Source organism: Esox lucius, chromosome 22 (genome assembly GCF_011004845.1).
Source record: "Esox lucius isolate fEsoLuc1 chromosome 22, fEsoLuc1.pri, whole genome shotgun sequence".
NCBI lineage: Eukaryota > Metazoa > Chordata > Actinopteri > Esociformes > Esocidae > Esox > Esox lucius.
This window is the reverse complement of record NC_047590.1, coordinates 10,919,735-10,935,687: the sequence shown is the minus strand read 5'-3', so window position 1 is coordinate 10,935,687 and position 15,953 is coordinate 10,919,735. Positions and strand designations below refer to the sequence as shown.

At 38.8% G+C, this 15,953-nt stretch overlaps 1 protein-coding gene across 4 annotated transcripts in view; it reads left to right on the top strand.

The window, feature by feature from the left end:
• Nucleotides 1-967: 967 nt before the first annotated feature.
• Nucleotides 968-15,953, top strand: part of LOC105019859 (glycosyltransferase family 92 protein F13G3.3) — a 41,646-nt gene continuing 26,660 nt past the window's right edge. For 3 of the 4 annotated variants that reach the window (XM_020042099.3, XM_020042100.3, XM_013139934.4), the window contains exon 1: nucleotides 968-1,410. The gene's annotated coding sequence lies outside the window, so the exon portion shown is untranslated. The remainder of the gene's footprint in view (nucleotides 1,411-15,953) is intronic. The other variant, XM_013139932.4, reaches the window with a different exon arrangement.

Below are 15,953 nucleotides of genomic sequence, written 5' to 3'. Positions count from 1 at the left end.
AGGATCCCGTATACCCATAAGGCTCGACGTGCGCACCCCGGGGAATGGGCTACTACTGCCTGTGACCCGGACAGAGTGTGAGTACGCTAACGTGGAGAGATTGTTGCGCTTTGTTGTTTGGGTATACGGAGAGCGGTTGTCCTGTATGTAGGGTCCTGGTCGTGGATGACAGACGTGGTATACTCCTCTGGAGTGACCGTTTTGAGCCTAGTTAAAAGAACACCAGACTGGCACATTGTCTTCCTTTGTTTTCCGGTTTAGCCCTTTCCTGCCAGTTAGACGAAGGCCGAACTCCGGTGGAAAGGAGCGGATTGCTCGGCTGGTCGCCGGTGTACGCTGCATCTCAGGGACTGGGACAATTGCATAGATATGGTTTTTCATATATATATATTTTATTGCTCGATGTTTTAAGTATTGTAATGTAATTTACCTATTGAAGTTGTGGTGAAATAAAATATTGATTAAAGTATAGCTTCGCCTTTGGAATACTTTATATACTGCTCCTCCCTCCAAACGAACCTGAGCATAGTTTGTAGTCTGATGAGAAGTTATTGTAACTTTTGGTTGAGTTCCTAGAGCTCTTGTTAATTCTAGGTGGCGTTGTCGATAGGAAAAATAGATTAGCCCAACCTGGTCACAATGGCATAACCTAAAAATACAAAATTAAATGATATGCTAGTTAGACAATTAAACATTTAATCACCTGATCAAATATTCAAAACATTACATTCCAAGCGAAAAAATAAATTGATATTGCCTGCTTGACTATAGCAATTCTTCCTTCATAAACGCATGCATTAAATCAAAAAGACCACACCAATGGAAATTGTTAATGAGCGTAACTTAATATTAAGGAACTCCCATATTAATTATGCCCCCGACTTGCGGTCTGTAGATATTCCCTCATCGGCGTTAGCCGGATTTATTTGCATTATATTGACCGTGGCCCAACTTCTTAAGGCGCCGGAACAGCTCAAACGGCCGTGCCTGAACAGTGGACATCCACTGCGAGAACGTCAACGCAACCCATGTGCAGGCTTATATCATTATATCATTTCGAATGTAAAAACATTACATGTTTTTTATATGTTCAGTTTTAAAAGTAATAGAAAATGTTTGTGTCTAATCTACTTCCCATTGCGGGTGGCAAATCGGCGGAAAACAACATGTCATGTCTGAAAGGACCAAACACCGAGTGATATGATGCCAGCTCCCACAGATCTGACACCTTTGACAATAAGGAAGCATGCACCATTCTCCTGCTGAGCCTGATACGGACAGCTGCACTGCTACTGCTGGCAAGTGTTGGCAAACGGTTACGAGGTAATTCAATTAAAACGATCTTTAGTTACTGTCATTGGGACGGGGATATTTTGTCTTACCGTGAGAGCCTCCGGATTTCTAAAACAGGTAAGCCCCACACTATTTGTTAACAACTTTGTTTACCACTGGCTGTACATATTGTTTGTTTACCAAAAATGTATACATGTTATAAGAGAGCTGTAAAAAAAATTATATGATAGTAATTTTGTAAAATCACTAGCCTAATTATTGCAGATGACAGAAGCCCCCTCATATAGAGCAGTAAAATTAGCAGGTGTATTTAGACAAGAGCGTAAGATGCTAGCAACGACAACTACATTATAGCATATATTTATCAAGGAAAATGGACAATGTTCCTGCAAAAACCGACATGAGTTTGTCCTCTGTCAAAATGAACAAATTACACTACTCGCTATTAGTTAATTCATTTGTTAATCATTTATAAAGTAAGGGTTATCATAACCGTTTGTTCATGTCTCTGTTCATCATTCATTCACGTTAACTACCGTATTCATTAATGGTAGTTCATATACCCTTATCGGAAAGTAAAACCCACGTATTCCATAATTATTAACTGGCCGTTATTTAATAATACTTTTTGTTGTTTGTTACTATGGATACACTCATCAAAAAATAAGTGTATAGATTTTTAGTCCATATTGTGAAACATCGAAGTAGTGACTTTGTTTGTACTTTCGTATCATTCCCTTGACATTATGGTCTCGTATGTCAGGAGATAAGATCTGTTTTTACAAAAAATGTAAAAACAGTATAATTTAATATTTAAATGATCCATGTATAACTTACTACAATAATCTTGCACATTAAAGGGAAATCTAAAGGATTTCACAATAATATTCATGTCTGACCTTGTCACCAACATTAACATTATAACCAGTGATATTTACAATGCCCTCCACAATGAATTGCACCCCTAGTGAAGATGAGTACAAAAGGGTAATAAAAAAAAACCTTTTGTTGAATTAGCATAATGTAACACTGACATTTTTTGAAACATCCAACATTTAATTGTAGTACATTTATTATTTCTAACGAAACCCCTCGAAATTCTTATGAGCAAATAGAAACTGAAGCATTTTGTCAGTTTAAATTTTAAGTTTTTAAGTTGATCAGTGTTTGGGAACTCTCAAGCAGTAATCCATTACTTCACTGGGGCATAAATATGAGGTGACACTGAGTATTCCCTTATTCATACATCAACATGGGAAAGATATGAGAACGCACAAATCAAATGAGGCAAAAGTGTGTTGCCATCAAGATTCCCCATGCCTTTAGAGCTCACACCCCCCCAAAACATCAGTGAACCACCACCATGCTTCACAGTAGGGATGGTATTCTGTTCATTATAGGCCTTGTTGACCCTTCTCCAAACAGCGCTTATGGTTGTGACCATAAAGCTCTATTTTGGTCTTGTCAGACCAAATTACAGTGTGCCAGAAGCTGTGAGGCATGTGTCAATGTGTTGTCGGGCATATTATAAAAATGATTTTTTGTGGCATTGGTGCAGTAAAGAATTCGTTCTGGCAACTCAACCATGCAGCTGTCTTTTTTCCAGAGCAGCCTGTATTTTTCTTCTCTATACACAGACACTCATTGCAATTTAAAAAGCCACAGGTGTGGGAAATTCACCTTTAATTGCCATTTTCACCTTGTGTGTCTGTAACAAGGCCAAACATTCAAGGATATGTAAACTTTTGATCAGGGCTATTTGGGTGATTTCTGTTATCATTATGATTTAAAAAGGAGCCAAACAACCACATGATAATAAATGGCTTCCTATGATCACTATGCTTAAATAAAATTTATTTAATTATTATCTGTCTTACTTTCAACATTTCACAATTAATGCCAGGGTATGCAAACTTATGAGCACAACTGTATGTTGGATTCAAATTCAGTTCTCATGGGACACAGTGTGTTTTCTTAATGTTAAAGACTATCAACATGTGGATTCTTCATTCTACTACTTTATAGGAGAGAGAAAACACAATATTTTAACCTATTGTAAGTAAACCATGAGACTATTTTACCAAAATTGGAAAATCATAATTGTACCAATGTATCACTCAATTTAGATTTCCTAGGTCTTTGTGGACTACCTAAGCTATAGCATTACTCAATTTGGTCGTTAAATGGTGTAGGTTTTTGACCTACACCGAACTGGTCAGCTGTTCACGGACCAACTTCCATGCAGGTGTCCGCAGTCAGCTTAAGTATCTCAGATTCTCCAGCAAGAACTGTAGTTTTACGGTAGAATCGAAAGTTAAGCCATATGGCTCACAGCACCAACTGGTAGAATTGAGCAGTTACGTATAGTGGTTAAATAATAGAGAACCTGCAAAATCAAGGGAGAAAATACATTCTGTATTTATTGGAATAATGCATCCTATTTCAATGAATGTCCAACATCTTCTCACTGTAATGCTGTTTACAAGCTGACATATACATTGAAGGGCATGTTGACCTGGCAAATATCATGTTTACAAGACAGTAACCCCCAAGCCCAGATGGTCAATGTAAACATTCAATCAATCAATCAATCAAAATTTATTTATAAAGCGCTTTTTACAACAGCAGTTGTCACAAAGTGCTTTACAGAGACACCCGGCCTTAAACCCCAAGGAGCAAACAACAGTAGTGTTGAATTTCAGTGGCTAGGAAAAACTCCCTAAGAAGGTCGAATTTTAGGAAGAAACCTAGAGAGGACCCAGGCTCAGAGGGGTGACCAGTCCTCTTCTGGCTGTGCCGGGTGAGATATTAAGAGTCCAATTGGAATAATAAATAAATTTCTCTTGGCTAAATCCAGAGTATATTTGATTTTAGACTAGGTCAGAAGTATGACCAGGTGGACAAGGACAGGAACAGCAACGGTCCCCCCAAACCAGGTAATCCGCAGGTGTGGACCAGGACCTCATCTCCTTCTAAAATTTAAAATTGGAGGAAACTGAGAAAAGTTAGTAGTACATCCCTCATGTCCCCCAGCACAATAATATAGCAGCGTAACACCTTGGAAACTGAGACGGGGGGGGGGGGGCCGGTGACACTGTGGCCCTACCCGGGGGAGGCCCCGGACAGGGCCCAACAGGCAGGAAATCAATCCAACCACATTGCCAGGCATCAACCAAAGGGACACCCACCAACCGCAACCCCCCTGAATGAGGGCCGAGTATTGCTAGTAGCGTACAGCCCAACTGCACAAGTGCGCAATAGAGAATCAACAACAAGCCAGTGACTCTTCCCCCGAAGGGCATTGGAGGGAGGGCATCCCAGTGGCGACGAGAGCCCACCTGGCAAGACAGCAAGGGTGGACAGTATCAAGCCTACTGGTCACCTTCACGCCCCCGGGCCAGGCTACACCTAATTATAAACCGTGCTGTAGAGATGAGTTTTTAGTAGACACTTGAAAGTTTGCACTGAGTTTGCATTTCTAACCTTAATTGGCAGATCATTCCACAGGAGTGGAGCTCTATGAGAAAAGGCCCTGCCGCCAATTGTTTGTTTAGAAATTCTAGGTACAATTAAAAGGCCTGCGTCTTGCGATCTAAGGTTACGTGTAGGTATATATGGCTGGATCATTTCAGCAAGGTAAGTAGGAGCAAGTCCATGTATTGATTTATAGGTTAAGAGTAAAACCTTAAAATCAGCCCTAACCCTAACAGGCAGCCAATGTAAGCATGCCAGGAAACATTCCTGTGGTTGTCAGAGCGCAACCTACCGAGAGATAATCTAAACACAAATGTTTCTGTTGTTCTCATTGTCTTAGCACATTCACTTCACTTGAGTGAATAGTTAATTATTAATGCTCAGATTCCACAAAAGCAACTGGAACTGTTACAAACTTGCATTGAAAAGGACCCAAGTTTATTTTGCCCCCATGCACAGTGAAGAGGATGGTAAGAGAGGCAAAAAATTCCCAAAGATCACTGTTGGAGATTTACAGAGGAGAGTAGCATCTTGGGGTTACAAAATCCCCAAAGCTAGCGTTAGATGCCATCTCCATGCCAACATATTATTTGGACAGCATACCAGAAAAAATACATTCCTATCATTACACCACAAAGGTAAAGGCCAGCAGTATGCTAAATGCTACTGGAACTTTGACTGGACATGAGTAATTTTGTCAGATTAAACAAATATATTGCTTTTTGGCAACAAACAATGAAGGTGGGTTTGGTTTGAACCAAAGGATGACTATACCGAAAATAATCAGATAAATTTGCTTTAATTAAAGGTTGGATGTTTCAAATTTATTTCAGTTTGAAGCTACTAAGATGGCGCTGCAGATGTTGAATCAGTGTACTGCGACAATTCTTGGATTGTTTGCTCAAGAGTAGAGATCATAAACTCTCAGGGAAACAACTCCTGTAGATCTTTCCCCAGATTTTCTCCTAATAAACCGTTGAATTACTGGTCACGGCTAAATCTGCACTTTGTCAAGTAGTGAGACGCCATCGGCAAGGTGAATGAACTGGAGCGTTTATACGCTCAAGGCGCCGTGGACTACGGACTCCACTACTAGGAATATTCCACGCCAACATGCGATCACTTAAGTAGTTAGTGTAGGGTATAATGTGTCAGAATGGTGATTTATGGCCCTGGTGGGTGGGACTTCCATATTGATGTGACAGGTTGGCAGGACATCCGGTTTATAGGGTGGGACTTCCGTTATGACGTATGTTAGAGTGGGACTTCCTGTATGACATATATTAGGGTGGGACTTCCTGTATGACGTGTGTTAGGGCGGGACTTCAGGAGTGACGTATGCATGTCCGGTGATTTATGATTACATTGAAGTGTTTGATGTTTTACCACGCCTGATGAGCAAACCAGACTAGTGTTATAACAGGTGGGTTATGTTTGATGATTAACAAATGGGGCTTAGGGTTCCGGAATGTTAAATTCCCAGTGTTGTGTCAGCAGTAAGTTGTTTGGTGTTCAACAAAAGGGTGCCAGGGTTCCAATGGCATGTGGTACAGATGTATACTTCCATGTTTTACAATGTGGTTGTAACGTGGTGTTTTTCCACAAGCACGGAGTTTCACGTGAGAGACATGTTTTTTCTGTAAGATATAAAGAAGGGGGTGGGTAGGGACTTACGATTTTGGATAGTTTCAGCCCAACATTCATTTTAACAAGATATAGGCTTCAAGGTTATATCTGCCCGGTAGTAATGGTCCTTAAATAACCACTAATACAAACTGTAGTACATGCAGGTTAGAAATCATCCCGTGTCTCACGGTTTGTAGTCCAACACAGCATTACAGCAAACTAACATCGCATGAGCAAAGCTATTATTTTGAAGGAGCATCCATGGCCCGGGCCAACCACACATTACGCAAAGGTGGATTGTGTCGCGGTTTGGGTTTTAAAATATTTTTATAAATAAAAACAAGTGAATGTATGAGCAATGGTGAGTTTTGTAATAAAAATGGTTGTTTAAGTCAGCATTAACTTCTAAGTTGCATTATAGGGCAAAACGAAGTTACCCGCAAGGCAGCATATAAATTAGCATGAACAACGGCGAATCGTTGACAGGTAAGGATAGGTTATTTCAGGTAATTAAAACATTCGTAAAGGCGTCTTTTGAAATTGTACAACAGAGATCAACGCAAGATTGTTTTCCACACATTGGTAGAAATGTTTAATAATAGGCAACGTTGGTTAAAAAAAAAATACTGTAGTATTTGTGTTAGTATGGGCTTATGCTGTCACTTCCGGGTGAAGATGTGCTGCATTCTCTTAATGACCAACTCGTGAAATCTGATTTTGTATTGCTGTGTTTTGGTCCTGCGTTTGTTAAATGTTGAACTGATTAATGGCGATATGGTGACAATAGTGTTAAGAATTTTACGTGTACCAGAATTTCTGAAGAAGGACGAGGCTCCGGTCTGAATGAAAATTTAGCACAAGGATTTATTAATATGAACTGATAAGTCAAAATACATGAAATACACTGCAGCGGTCAAATATTTGCTCAACCCTCGAGCTTCCACAAAATATTTGCCCTGAATAAAGATCGAACATCGGTTTTGATACTCCCGCCACAGGGGCGGTTACTTTTCACTCTCGTGAGTAAAACCCATCCTTATTGGCTCTTCGTTGGCATGGTGACATGTTGGACGAATCTCTTTGTTTTTCGCTGTCCAATGAAGAAGGACATGCTCTAAACTCTTCCCATTTGGGGGTTACTCTCGGTCATAAATCAACAGGTTCTTTGCATACAGGTGTGAAATCTTAACCAGGTTACAGTAATTTACATTCTATTGTCCTAACCTAGACTAGAACATCAGGGGGCTGGAGACAGAAGGTCTCTTTGTGCTGTATAGGGGGCAGTTTCATATGTATGTTAATTGTGGGGTTTCAATCCTGTCTCTTTATCTGAGCCAGGTGTAAAGTCTGAGTGAGTGTGGCTGAGTGTAATGTATGGAGTTCTAAACTTTTTATGGTTATTGTATTCAATCATATTTCCCTAACCTGGCTGCAGCATACAATTTAATAAAACTAAAACATAAGAATACATGGTTATTAAATCAGCATTATTTAAACTAACTATAAATAACTATAAATGTCACTGAGAATAAAGTCATTACCTAAACATAAATATGACAAATGTAAACATCAATTTTTGTAGACCAGTTGTAAAAAATACTTCATGGTAGATTGCTGGAAAGGAATGTAAACAAGTTGTAAAAAAGAGAATACATCATGATTTATACAAGAGCTTCATTTTCTTTTCCGACCTCGCTATCTGACTCCTCATCTTGCATCCAAGGTGCTAATGGTGCTTGTCTTAACAACAACTGTTCCTTTTTTGTTCTCCATTTTGTTCTGCTGATGCAGGGGGAACATTTCAAGGAGATTCCTAGGAGGTTGAATCTTTTAACCTACCAGAAAGAGAGACAAAGGTTTTCTGGTTCTGCTGTGTCTAATCCAAATTCACCATTATCTCAATCAAAACCTACTTGTTCACAGCATGGTCAACTAAGTACTCCAATTAGATGTACTTCCAAAGTCATCCCAAATGTTCTGCTCCTCCAAATGTCAGATAGTCAGTTGTGAACCATTTCTTTGTAGACCGGTGTAACAGGACATAAAAGTCTGATGTATATTCCAAGGTGTCCTTCATAGCTCCAATGCTGCTGTTGTTGTCTTCATTCCAGCTGCTTTGTCAGCCAGGCCAGGAGAATCTGTGTGTCCTCCCTTTAAATCCCAAAGCCCTCCTATAGCATGTGTCGTTGACCTGCAGGTTCTTCTCTCAGCTACCTGGACAGCAGATGAGATGTTACCTGGTATGGACCCAACCAGCGTAGCATGATGTTGTGCAGTATATCTTTTCCGCGCCCCTATAGATGTTGTCCATAACCGGCGCTTTCCTTCGCCGCCATCTGCTCGGTTGGAGGCTGCCTTCTCCATCTCATGGCAGAATCGTCAGGACTAGGATTAGTCCAGCTCACAGGAACCTCACAGGAACCCGGGACCTCTCTGTAGATGTGTGGCGCCTCAGTGTAGACTCTGCTTGTAGCTGTAGACCAGTGTGTGTGTTTGTTTGTGTGTCCATCTTATCTCTGCCCACCTGCCTCTTGTCCTTTAAGCCAAGCTCAGTCTCTGTGGGCTCCAACCAGTCGAATTGTTTTCAAATGTCCGGTACCTGAAGTGTGAATCATCCTTGAGAAGATTAGTTGTAACTGCACAGTACACCATCACAAATAGGTCCATTACATTAGCTTGTAACCCAGTTCCATCAAACACTCAAAACCGTATTCCCAATGTCTTTCTTCTTCCTTTGACTAAATAGATTAGACCAGTTGTAAACAGTAACAGTATCGTTAAAACATTAACATTTCTGGTGCTTCTGTTCTGCTAGTGTAGCAAAACAACAATTCCACTCTTTTCTATAGTTGGTTTACCAACCAACAAATAACACCAGTACATAATTTCTCATTTCCCGTCACTGTTTCAATTACTCATCAGCTAAGATAGTTTGTTTACATTGAAGTATCACTCTCAAAGAGTAGTTCATGGACAATTCTCAGTTCACCTATATCATTTACATCTGATTGTGTTGTATCAGAACTACAATAAAAATAAAAATAATGAAGAGGTATTGAATATGTAAATAAACCTGGAATTAGAATTCCCAATTTGATGTCCCCATTGAGTCTGTTTCTCTCCTTAATAGCTCAAACAAGACAAAGACCTATTTCGAACAGCCCCCCACCCATTTCACTGGTTTTGTGTCAGTGAGCTGGGCACGCCATGGGGTCTGTACCTCTCTTTAAGCAGAATTACTTTCTCAGTATAAACATGTAACGAATATCCAAATGTGCTCCCTGCACCTTTTTACCCACTTATTCCTTAGTGCATGAGATTACTTCTAATCAAATATCAAATACCTGAACAATCCCATCAAATTAGTTATTTTTGCTAAACCATTTCAAAATGGTAAGATGTATTCTACTCAACCATAACCATGTTAGATTTTGTATAAAACAAACTTTTCAGAAAACCGAATTAGACAAACTGTGAACGGACATTAAGGGATGTAGATTTATACAGCAACCAATTTTCTGCTATAACTATAAAATAAAAAACAAAATTCTTCATGTAACTCTCTAAATACCTATTTAAATCCCTTTGAACACTAAGTTCAACTCTTTTTCATTATAGACAATTATTTCATACATTGCTTTTACGACTCCAAGTGAAAGCAACATTCATTCAGTAAAAATGTTCTAATCGAAAATGTAACAAAAACAAATGAAAATGACAAAAACTTTAAGTAAATCAGGTACTAAAACAAATATGCCATACATTCGCTCGTGTGAAGGAACCCAGAAAACCTACAGGCCAAATTAGCATATACACATTTTGCATTTCCACAGGCAACGGCCAAACGAATTTGAGATTAAACAAACATCATGACTCAATTTACCTCCTAACGTCTAGGGAATTTTCTCAACTGTAGATGCAAGACTATGTCATTCAAAATAGTGGCAGTCAGCCAAAATCGCTACTTTCATGCATATGTCATGCAAAGACATCAAATTTGTACTATCAATTAACAATGTTGGATGACTTAAGGTCTCCACCCTTATTACAATTTGATTCGAAATCATAAATGTCAACATTAAATCTATTGAGAGGAAAATGTATTTAGCTTCCACTTATTGTTTGATTATCCCAAAACTGAATATGCTTGTGTTGGTGAAATTACCATAGATGAGACCAGACTGAACACTTGAATGTAACCCTTATTAATAGGCGATTTTGATTTAACCCCCCTTCCTGAAGCTCTGGGCTCCACACATTTATTATTTTCATTAAAAAGGACAACTGTTTGTTTATGGTCCTCAGTCTATACTATCAATTTAGCCTACAATGTTTGTTAACTGATGATTTTGAGTTAGTGTCCAACCCATCTTGTATTTTTGCAGATTGTAAAAATGTGCTAATCATTATCTACACGACAATTAAACCTTAGGGTGGAAATTAAGAAAACTCGTAAGAATGGTAATGTAGACAGAAACCAGATGCATGACGTCACTAAAATCAAGGTACAATAAGTAATCCAAAGGAAACTCAATGTAAGCCTTAAACACCTCCACATCTATACCCCATTTGTTCATTCGTCAATGTACCATTTTAGAATTTACTCCATGAACGAGTATCAGGCATTGGTTTGAAAACACCAGTATTATCCCAGATATAATTGTAAATAAAAACAAAGTGAAACTATATTAATTAACCAAACTCAATTCAGCATTTAAAATACATCTACTTTTGATTGTGGGTTTAGGTTTATTACCCTTTTAAGATTTATGACTATATTGGATTCAAATTCAGTCCTCTTGGGACACAGCGTGTCTCCTTAATGTTCAAGTTTATCACCATGTGGATAAACTTCATTCTACCACTTATTCAATATATGAGGAGAGTGAAAATAATTGACCATGAGACTATTTTACCAGATTAGAAAATCATTGTACCAAATTCTAATTCATCACTAGGTTTCAGATGTACCCACTTGTGCTAGCAAACAGCTCAGCACGCAACAGTCAGGTACCACGTGGTAGGCCTTGATTAAGGCATACCTACTTTTCCGTGAGACCCCCCTTGGGGCCTTACCGTTTTACACATTATCATCAACGCCTATATAACATTAAAATGTTTCTTGAACTACATGTAATATTTAATTAAATAAGCTTGGCTATTACCGAGGAAGGTGATCAGGTTTCCTTGATAAGTTCCAGCTTCCTGTTGAGGTAGATAAAGTTTAACTATATACAGGAGCACTCAACTTCTCCTTCTCGCAGTCCAACTGCCTAAAATCCTGTACTAATCGCAACACAATAGGCTAGCTGCAGGGGAATGGTTGTCAGGACATGGAACAAAACGACATCATTCTAATTACAGGTGCTATAACTAAAATACTCCAAAAATAACCTATAGTTTCCACACTTTCTCAAATCCGTCTATCAACTTCCACAAAACCCTCAAATCTGACATACAAAACCCAACCACATAGTTTACTAAAGCATATGAAAAGTGTACTTTCCCAAAGCTCCCATCAGTCACCACTTTCTACATACCGTAGCCTACACCTTCCAAACAACTTAATATTACGCCTTCTGCAACTTTCATACGTTACCACGTCCATCTTCCTCCAAACAGCCTGCCAGGCCGCGCATCCGTCACCGAAAGGAAACGCCAGTCACCGGAAAACCGAATAACACTCGAAGAAACATTTGTTCACATACCCAAACAACTAAACACTTACTTTGCCGCCAAAGACGTAACACAACGCTTTCCCAACATCAAACGCCTCAAAGATATTTACACAATTTACACTCCAAGTACACCCCAACACTAGTATTGAAACTGGTTATAGCTGAAGTTACTATTTTTCCCTATATTCCTCTTCAATTTTTTGGGAAAATCCTATTCTTCCAGTCTTCTGTCATTTTGTTTGGGAATAACTCTAGGGGCTGTTTGTCTACCATTGTGCTAACCTAGACTGTGATCAGTAAGTGTTTGAAACTAAAGATAACAAAAATCAATGAGACCAGAAAGTTCTTAGAATAACAAATACAATTTTAAACAAAAATGTAAAATGAATCTATTGTGAGTTTTATTATGATTTCTCTTTTCTTATTCGAAGTTGCTAAATAAAATGAAATAAATAAACAAACAGATTTTAAGCAGAAGAGTAAAATTAACCTATTATGGAAATCAAGAAAGGAAATTAAAACAAAGCGTAAAATGTATCTAACTTGGATATTTGAACGAGCATGAATCTATGTTGAGATAATTTTAGATAATTTGCTTAAAGAAATGGATGAAACTAGAACATTTATGTAAATAAGGAAAGGAAGCAAAAGGCTGTGTACTAATTCAAGGAGGATTCTAATTTTATGCAAATCTTAGTTTGGTGCCTGATTTCACTTCTCTCTGTTACTTTTCCAGGTCTGATGTTCTAATGTTCACACTGATGGGGATCAGGGGATTCTGTCTACAAATCCCAAGGGAGATTTATTAAATGTTTGCTCCTTTAACTACTAGTTGTTTTAACATTAGAGTATTTCCTATTTGGATTGTAGAATTTATTTTAGTTTGTTTGGATTGAGTAAATTAAGACAATTACACCCTGTTTCCAGTGTTACTTTTTGTCCATAAGAGGGAACAACTTTTCTAATCACACAGGTCTAGACGCAGTCTGCTGCTCCAGTCCAATACACAATTAGTTTACACACACTTCCCCACCCCCTTTGCCACAGAGTAAAACTCAAAGATCTGTTTGTTTTCTTACACTTAATTCACTTAATATAGAGCCAGGCTTCTACCATTAGGCGGACACTTATACTTTGTGAATGTGTTACTTCAAACAGACCTTTCTGATAAGTTTTTTCAGTTTAAAAATCCTTCCCACTCACTACAGAATTGGCGCTAATGGGCGCTTTCTCCTGTTTAAAACCACACTGCTTGAGCTCGCTCGCTCCCAATTCAACAACCCAATCTTATTTATGCAATTAATTATTTACAGTTTATCACAAAACACACACTGCGCGAGTCGCTGCCACGGACTCAAATTATCAACACCATTCTATTTCAAAATATTTACAGTAGGCCTCTGTACATTTTCTAAGTGTATCTTCACACAATTCGCTATACCTATGTTCAAATTGATTCCTATTTCTGGCTATTAACACGAGGAAAAAACTGGAAGCACTTCCAAATGGCGCATCTACGTCCGTCGTCACGCCAACGTCAGCGTTACCAAGTCCTTTCCTCCACAGCTGTAACAAGTAGATCACCTACAACTATTAAAGCTGGCTTTAAAAAAAACAGCGCTGCCACACAACACCGTTAAAAAAGTCTATGTTTTATCTTTGTGCCTAACAGAGTCAATTACTATGTTGCCGCCTCGCTGTCTTTTTAGTGAGTTTAACTCCTCCGACCCCATTCGGACTTCTAACGTTTACCCAATCCGGAATTTTAACAATTACTGAATCCGGACTTTTAATGTTTCCTGAAATTAAACAGGCGTAACATGGTCTCCTTATAGATCACATAAATCTTTAAATGTACACATGCAACCAGGTCTCTTTTAATTAGATCACATAAATTTAAGAATTTACACCGGTTTAAAATAATCTATTCACAATTTTATACAGGTTCAACAAGGTCTCTTTTAAATAGATCACATACACCCAAAAATGTATACATGTACCCTGGTCGACTTTAGCGAACTTCTAATGTGCACTTATACCAGGATCCCTTCCTCTGGCTTTTTAACTCTTTCTGTCTTTTTAAGCTTTACCCAGACAATCACAAGCAATCACACACAATTCACAGACATTGCTTTTGACTTATCATTTTCAAAATAGTTTTCAATTGGATATTACTTTTATCAATTACTTTTACAGATTTTAATAGACTTACGAGTTGACGGCTGTTGACTCTTACATCTAATATTTCTACATAATCCTACGCCAAATTCGATTAAACAGGAATGGCTTACCTTTGAGATAGGCCCATGTAAGAGTCTAGCAGCAGTATCAACCTTTCAGTCCTTTCGAATCTACTCGTTCCTCCGTCCTCCTATCAGAAATCACGTGTACGGGGTCACCAATTGTTAAGAATTTTACGTGTACCAGAATTTCTGAAGAAGGACGAGGCTCCGGTCTGAATGAAAATTTAGCACAAGGATTTATTAATATGAACTGATAAGTCAAAATACATTAAATACACTGCAGCGGTCAAATATTTGCTCAACCCTCGAGTTTCCACAAAATATTCGCCCCGAATAAAGATCGAACATCGGTTTTGATACTCCCGCCACAGGGGCGGTTACTTTTCACTCTCGTGAGTAAAACCCATCCTTATTGGCTCTTCGTTGGCATGGTGACATGTTGGACGAATCTCTTTGTTTTTCGCTGTCCAATGAAGAAGGGCATGCTCTAAACTCTTCCCATTTGGGGGTTACTCTCGGTCATAGATCAACAGGTTCTTTGCATACAGGTGTGAAATCTTAACCAGGTTACAGTAATTTACATTCTATTGTCCTAACCTAGACTAGAACATCAGGGGGTTGGAGACAGAAGGTCTCTTTGTGCTGTATAGGGGGCAGTTTCATATGTATGTTAATTGTGGGGTTTCAATCCTGTCTCTCTATCTGAGCCAGGTGTAAAGTCTGAGTGAGTGTGGCTGAGTGTAATGTATGGAGTTCTAAACTTTTTATGGTTATTGTATTCAATCATATTTCCCTAACCTGGCTGCAGCATACAATTTAATAAAACAAAAACATAAGAATACATGGTTATTAAATCAGCATTATTTAAACATTTATCTCAACACCACCAATCCGATTACAATACATTTTGGCAGAGGTCCTAAAAATAGGTTTTCCTGGTTGAAAACACGACCCCCAGCCGGTAAACTAAATTTCTTCATACACACTCTTTCAATTGGGTACTTGGCATTGGTTGAGAGTAGCGCTTGAGCGTGTCCAAGTTTCACGGCTGGCGAAACAGACACTTTCTTGACAAATAGTGACGCTGATAGTAAATGCAAACGATAATGCACATCCCCGACCCCCATAAGGCAGAATTAAACGGCTAATTAAACGATCACCCAAGGAGACATCCACTTGTGAAAATAGGGTGGCTATCGGATAGTTGATAACCCCAACACGTTTAGTGACTTTTACACATAGGTACAGCAAAGTATTGTTTAGATCAACGTAGTCTTCGCCATTCTCTGCAATAAAGAACTCCAGAGGGGCTGCGTCTGATATTGCTGATAGGGTCTGTATTTCAATGTATGTATTTCTCTCAATAGATGTCTGTGTGAAGGGGACTGTGAATAAATCCAACTCTGTCTTCATACATTCGCCAGACGGTGTAGGAGTGCCATCTTTCTAAAATATATTCTTAATCAGCTTTGCCGTGTTCCCTTTGAGTGTCCTCCGGGGTGTATGTCCTCTTTTAACCATGGCTCTTGTTTTTGTCTCATTCTTGTGTTTTTTACTCTTGGGTAGGCTCCGCCTACCAGGTGGTCTCTTTCTAAAACCTCGAGACATAACCATCAATCCAGAACCGTCCTGCTGTTTT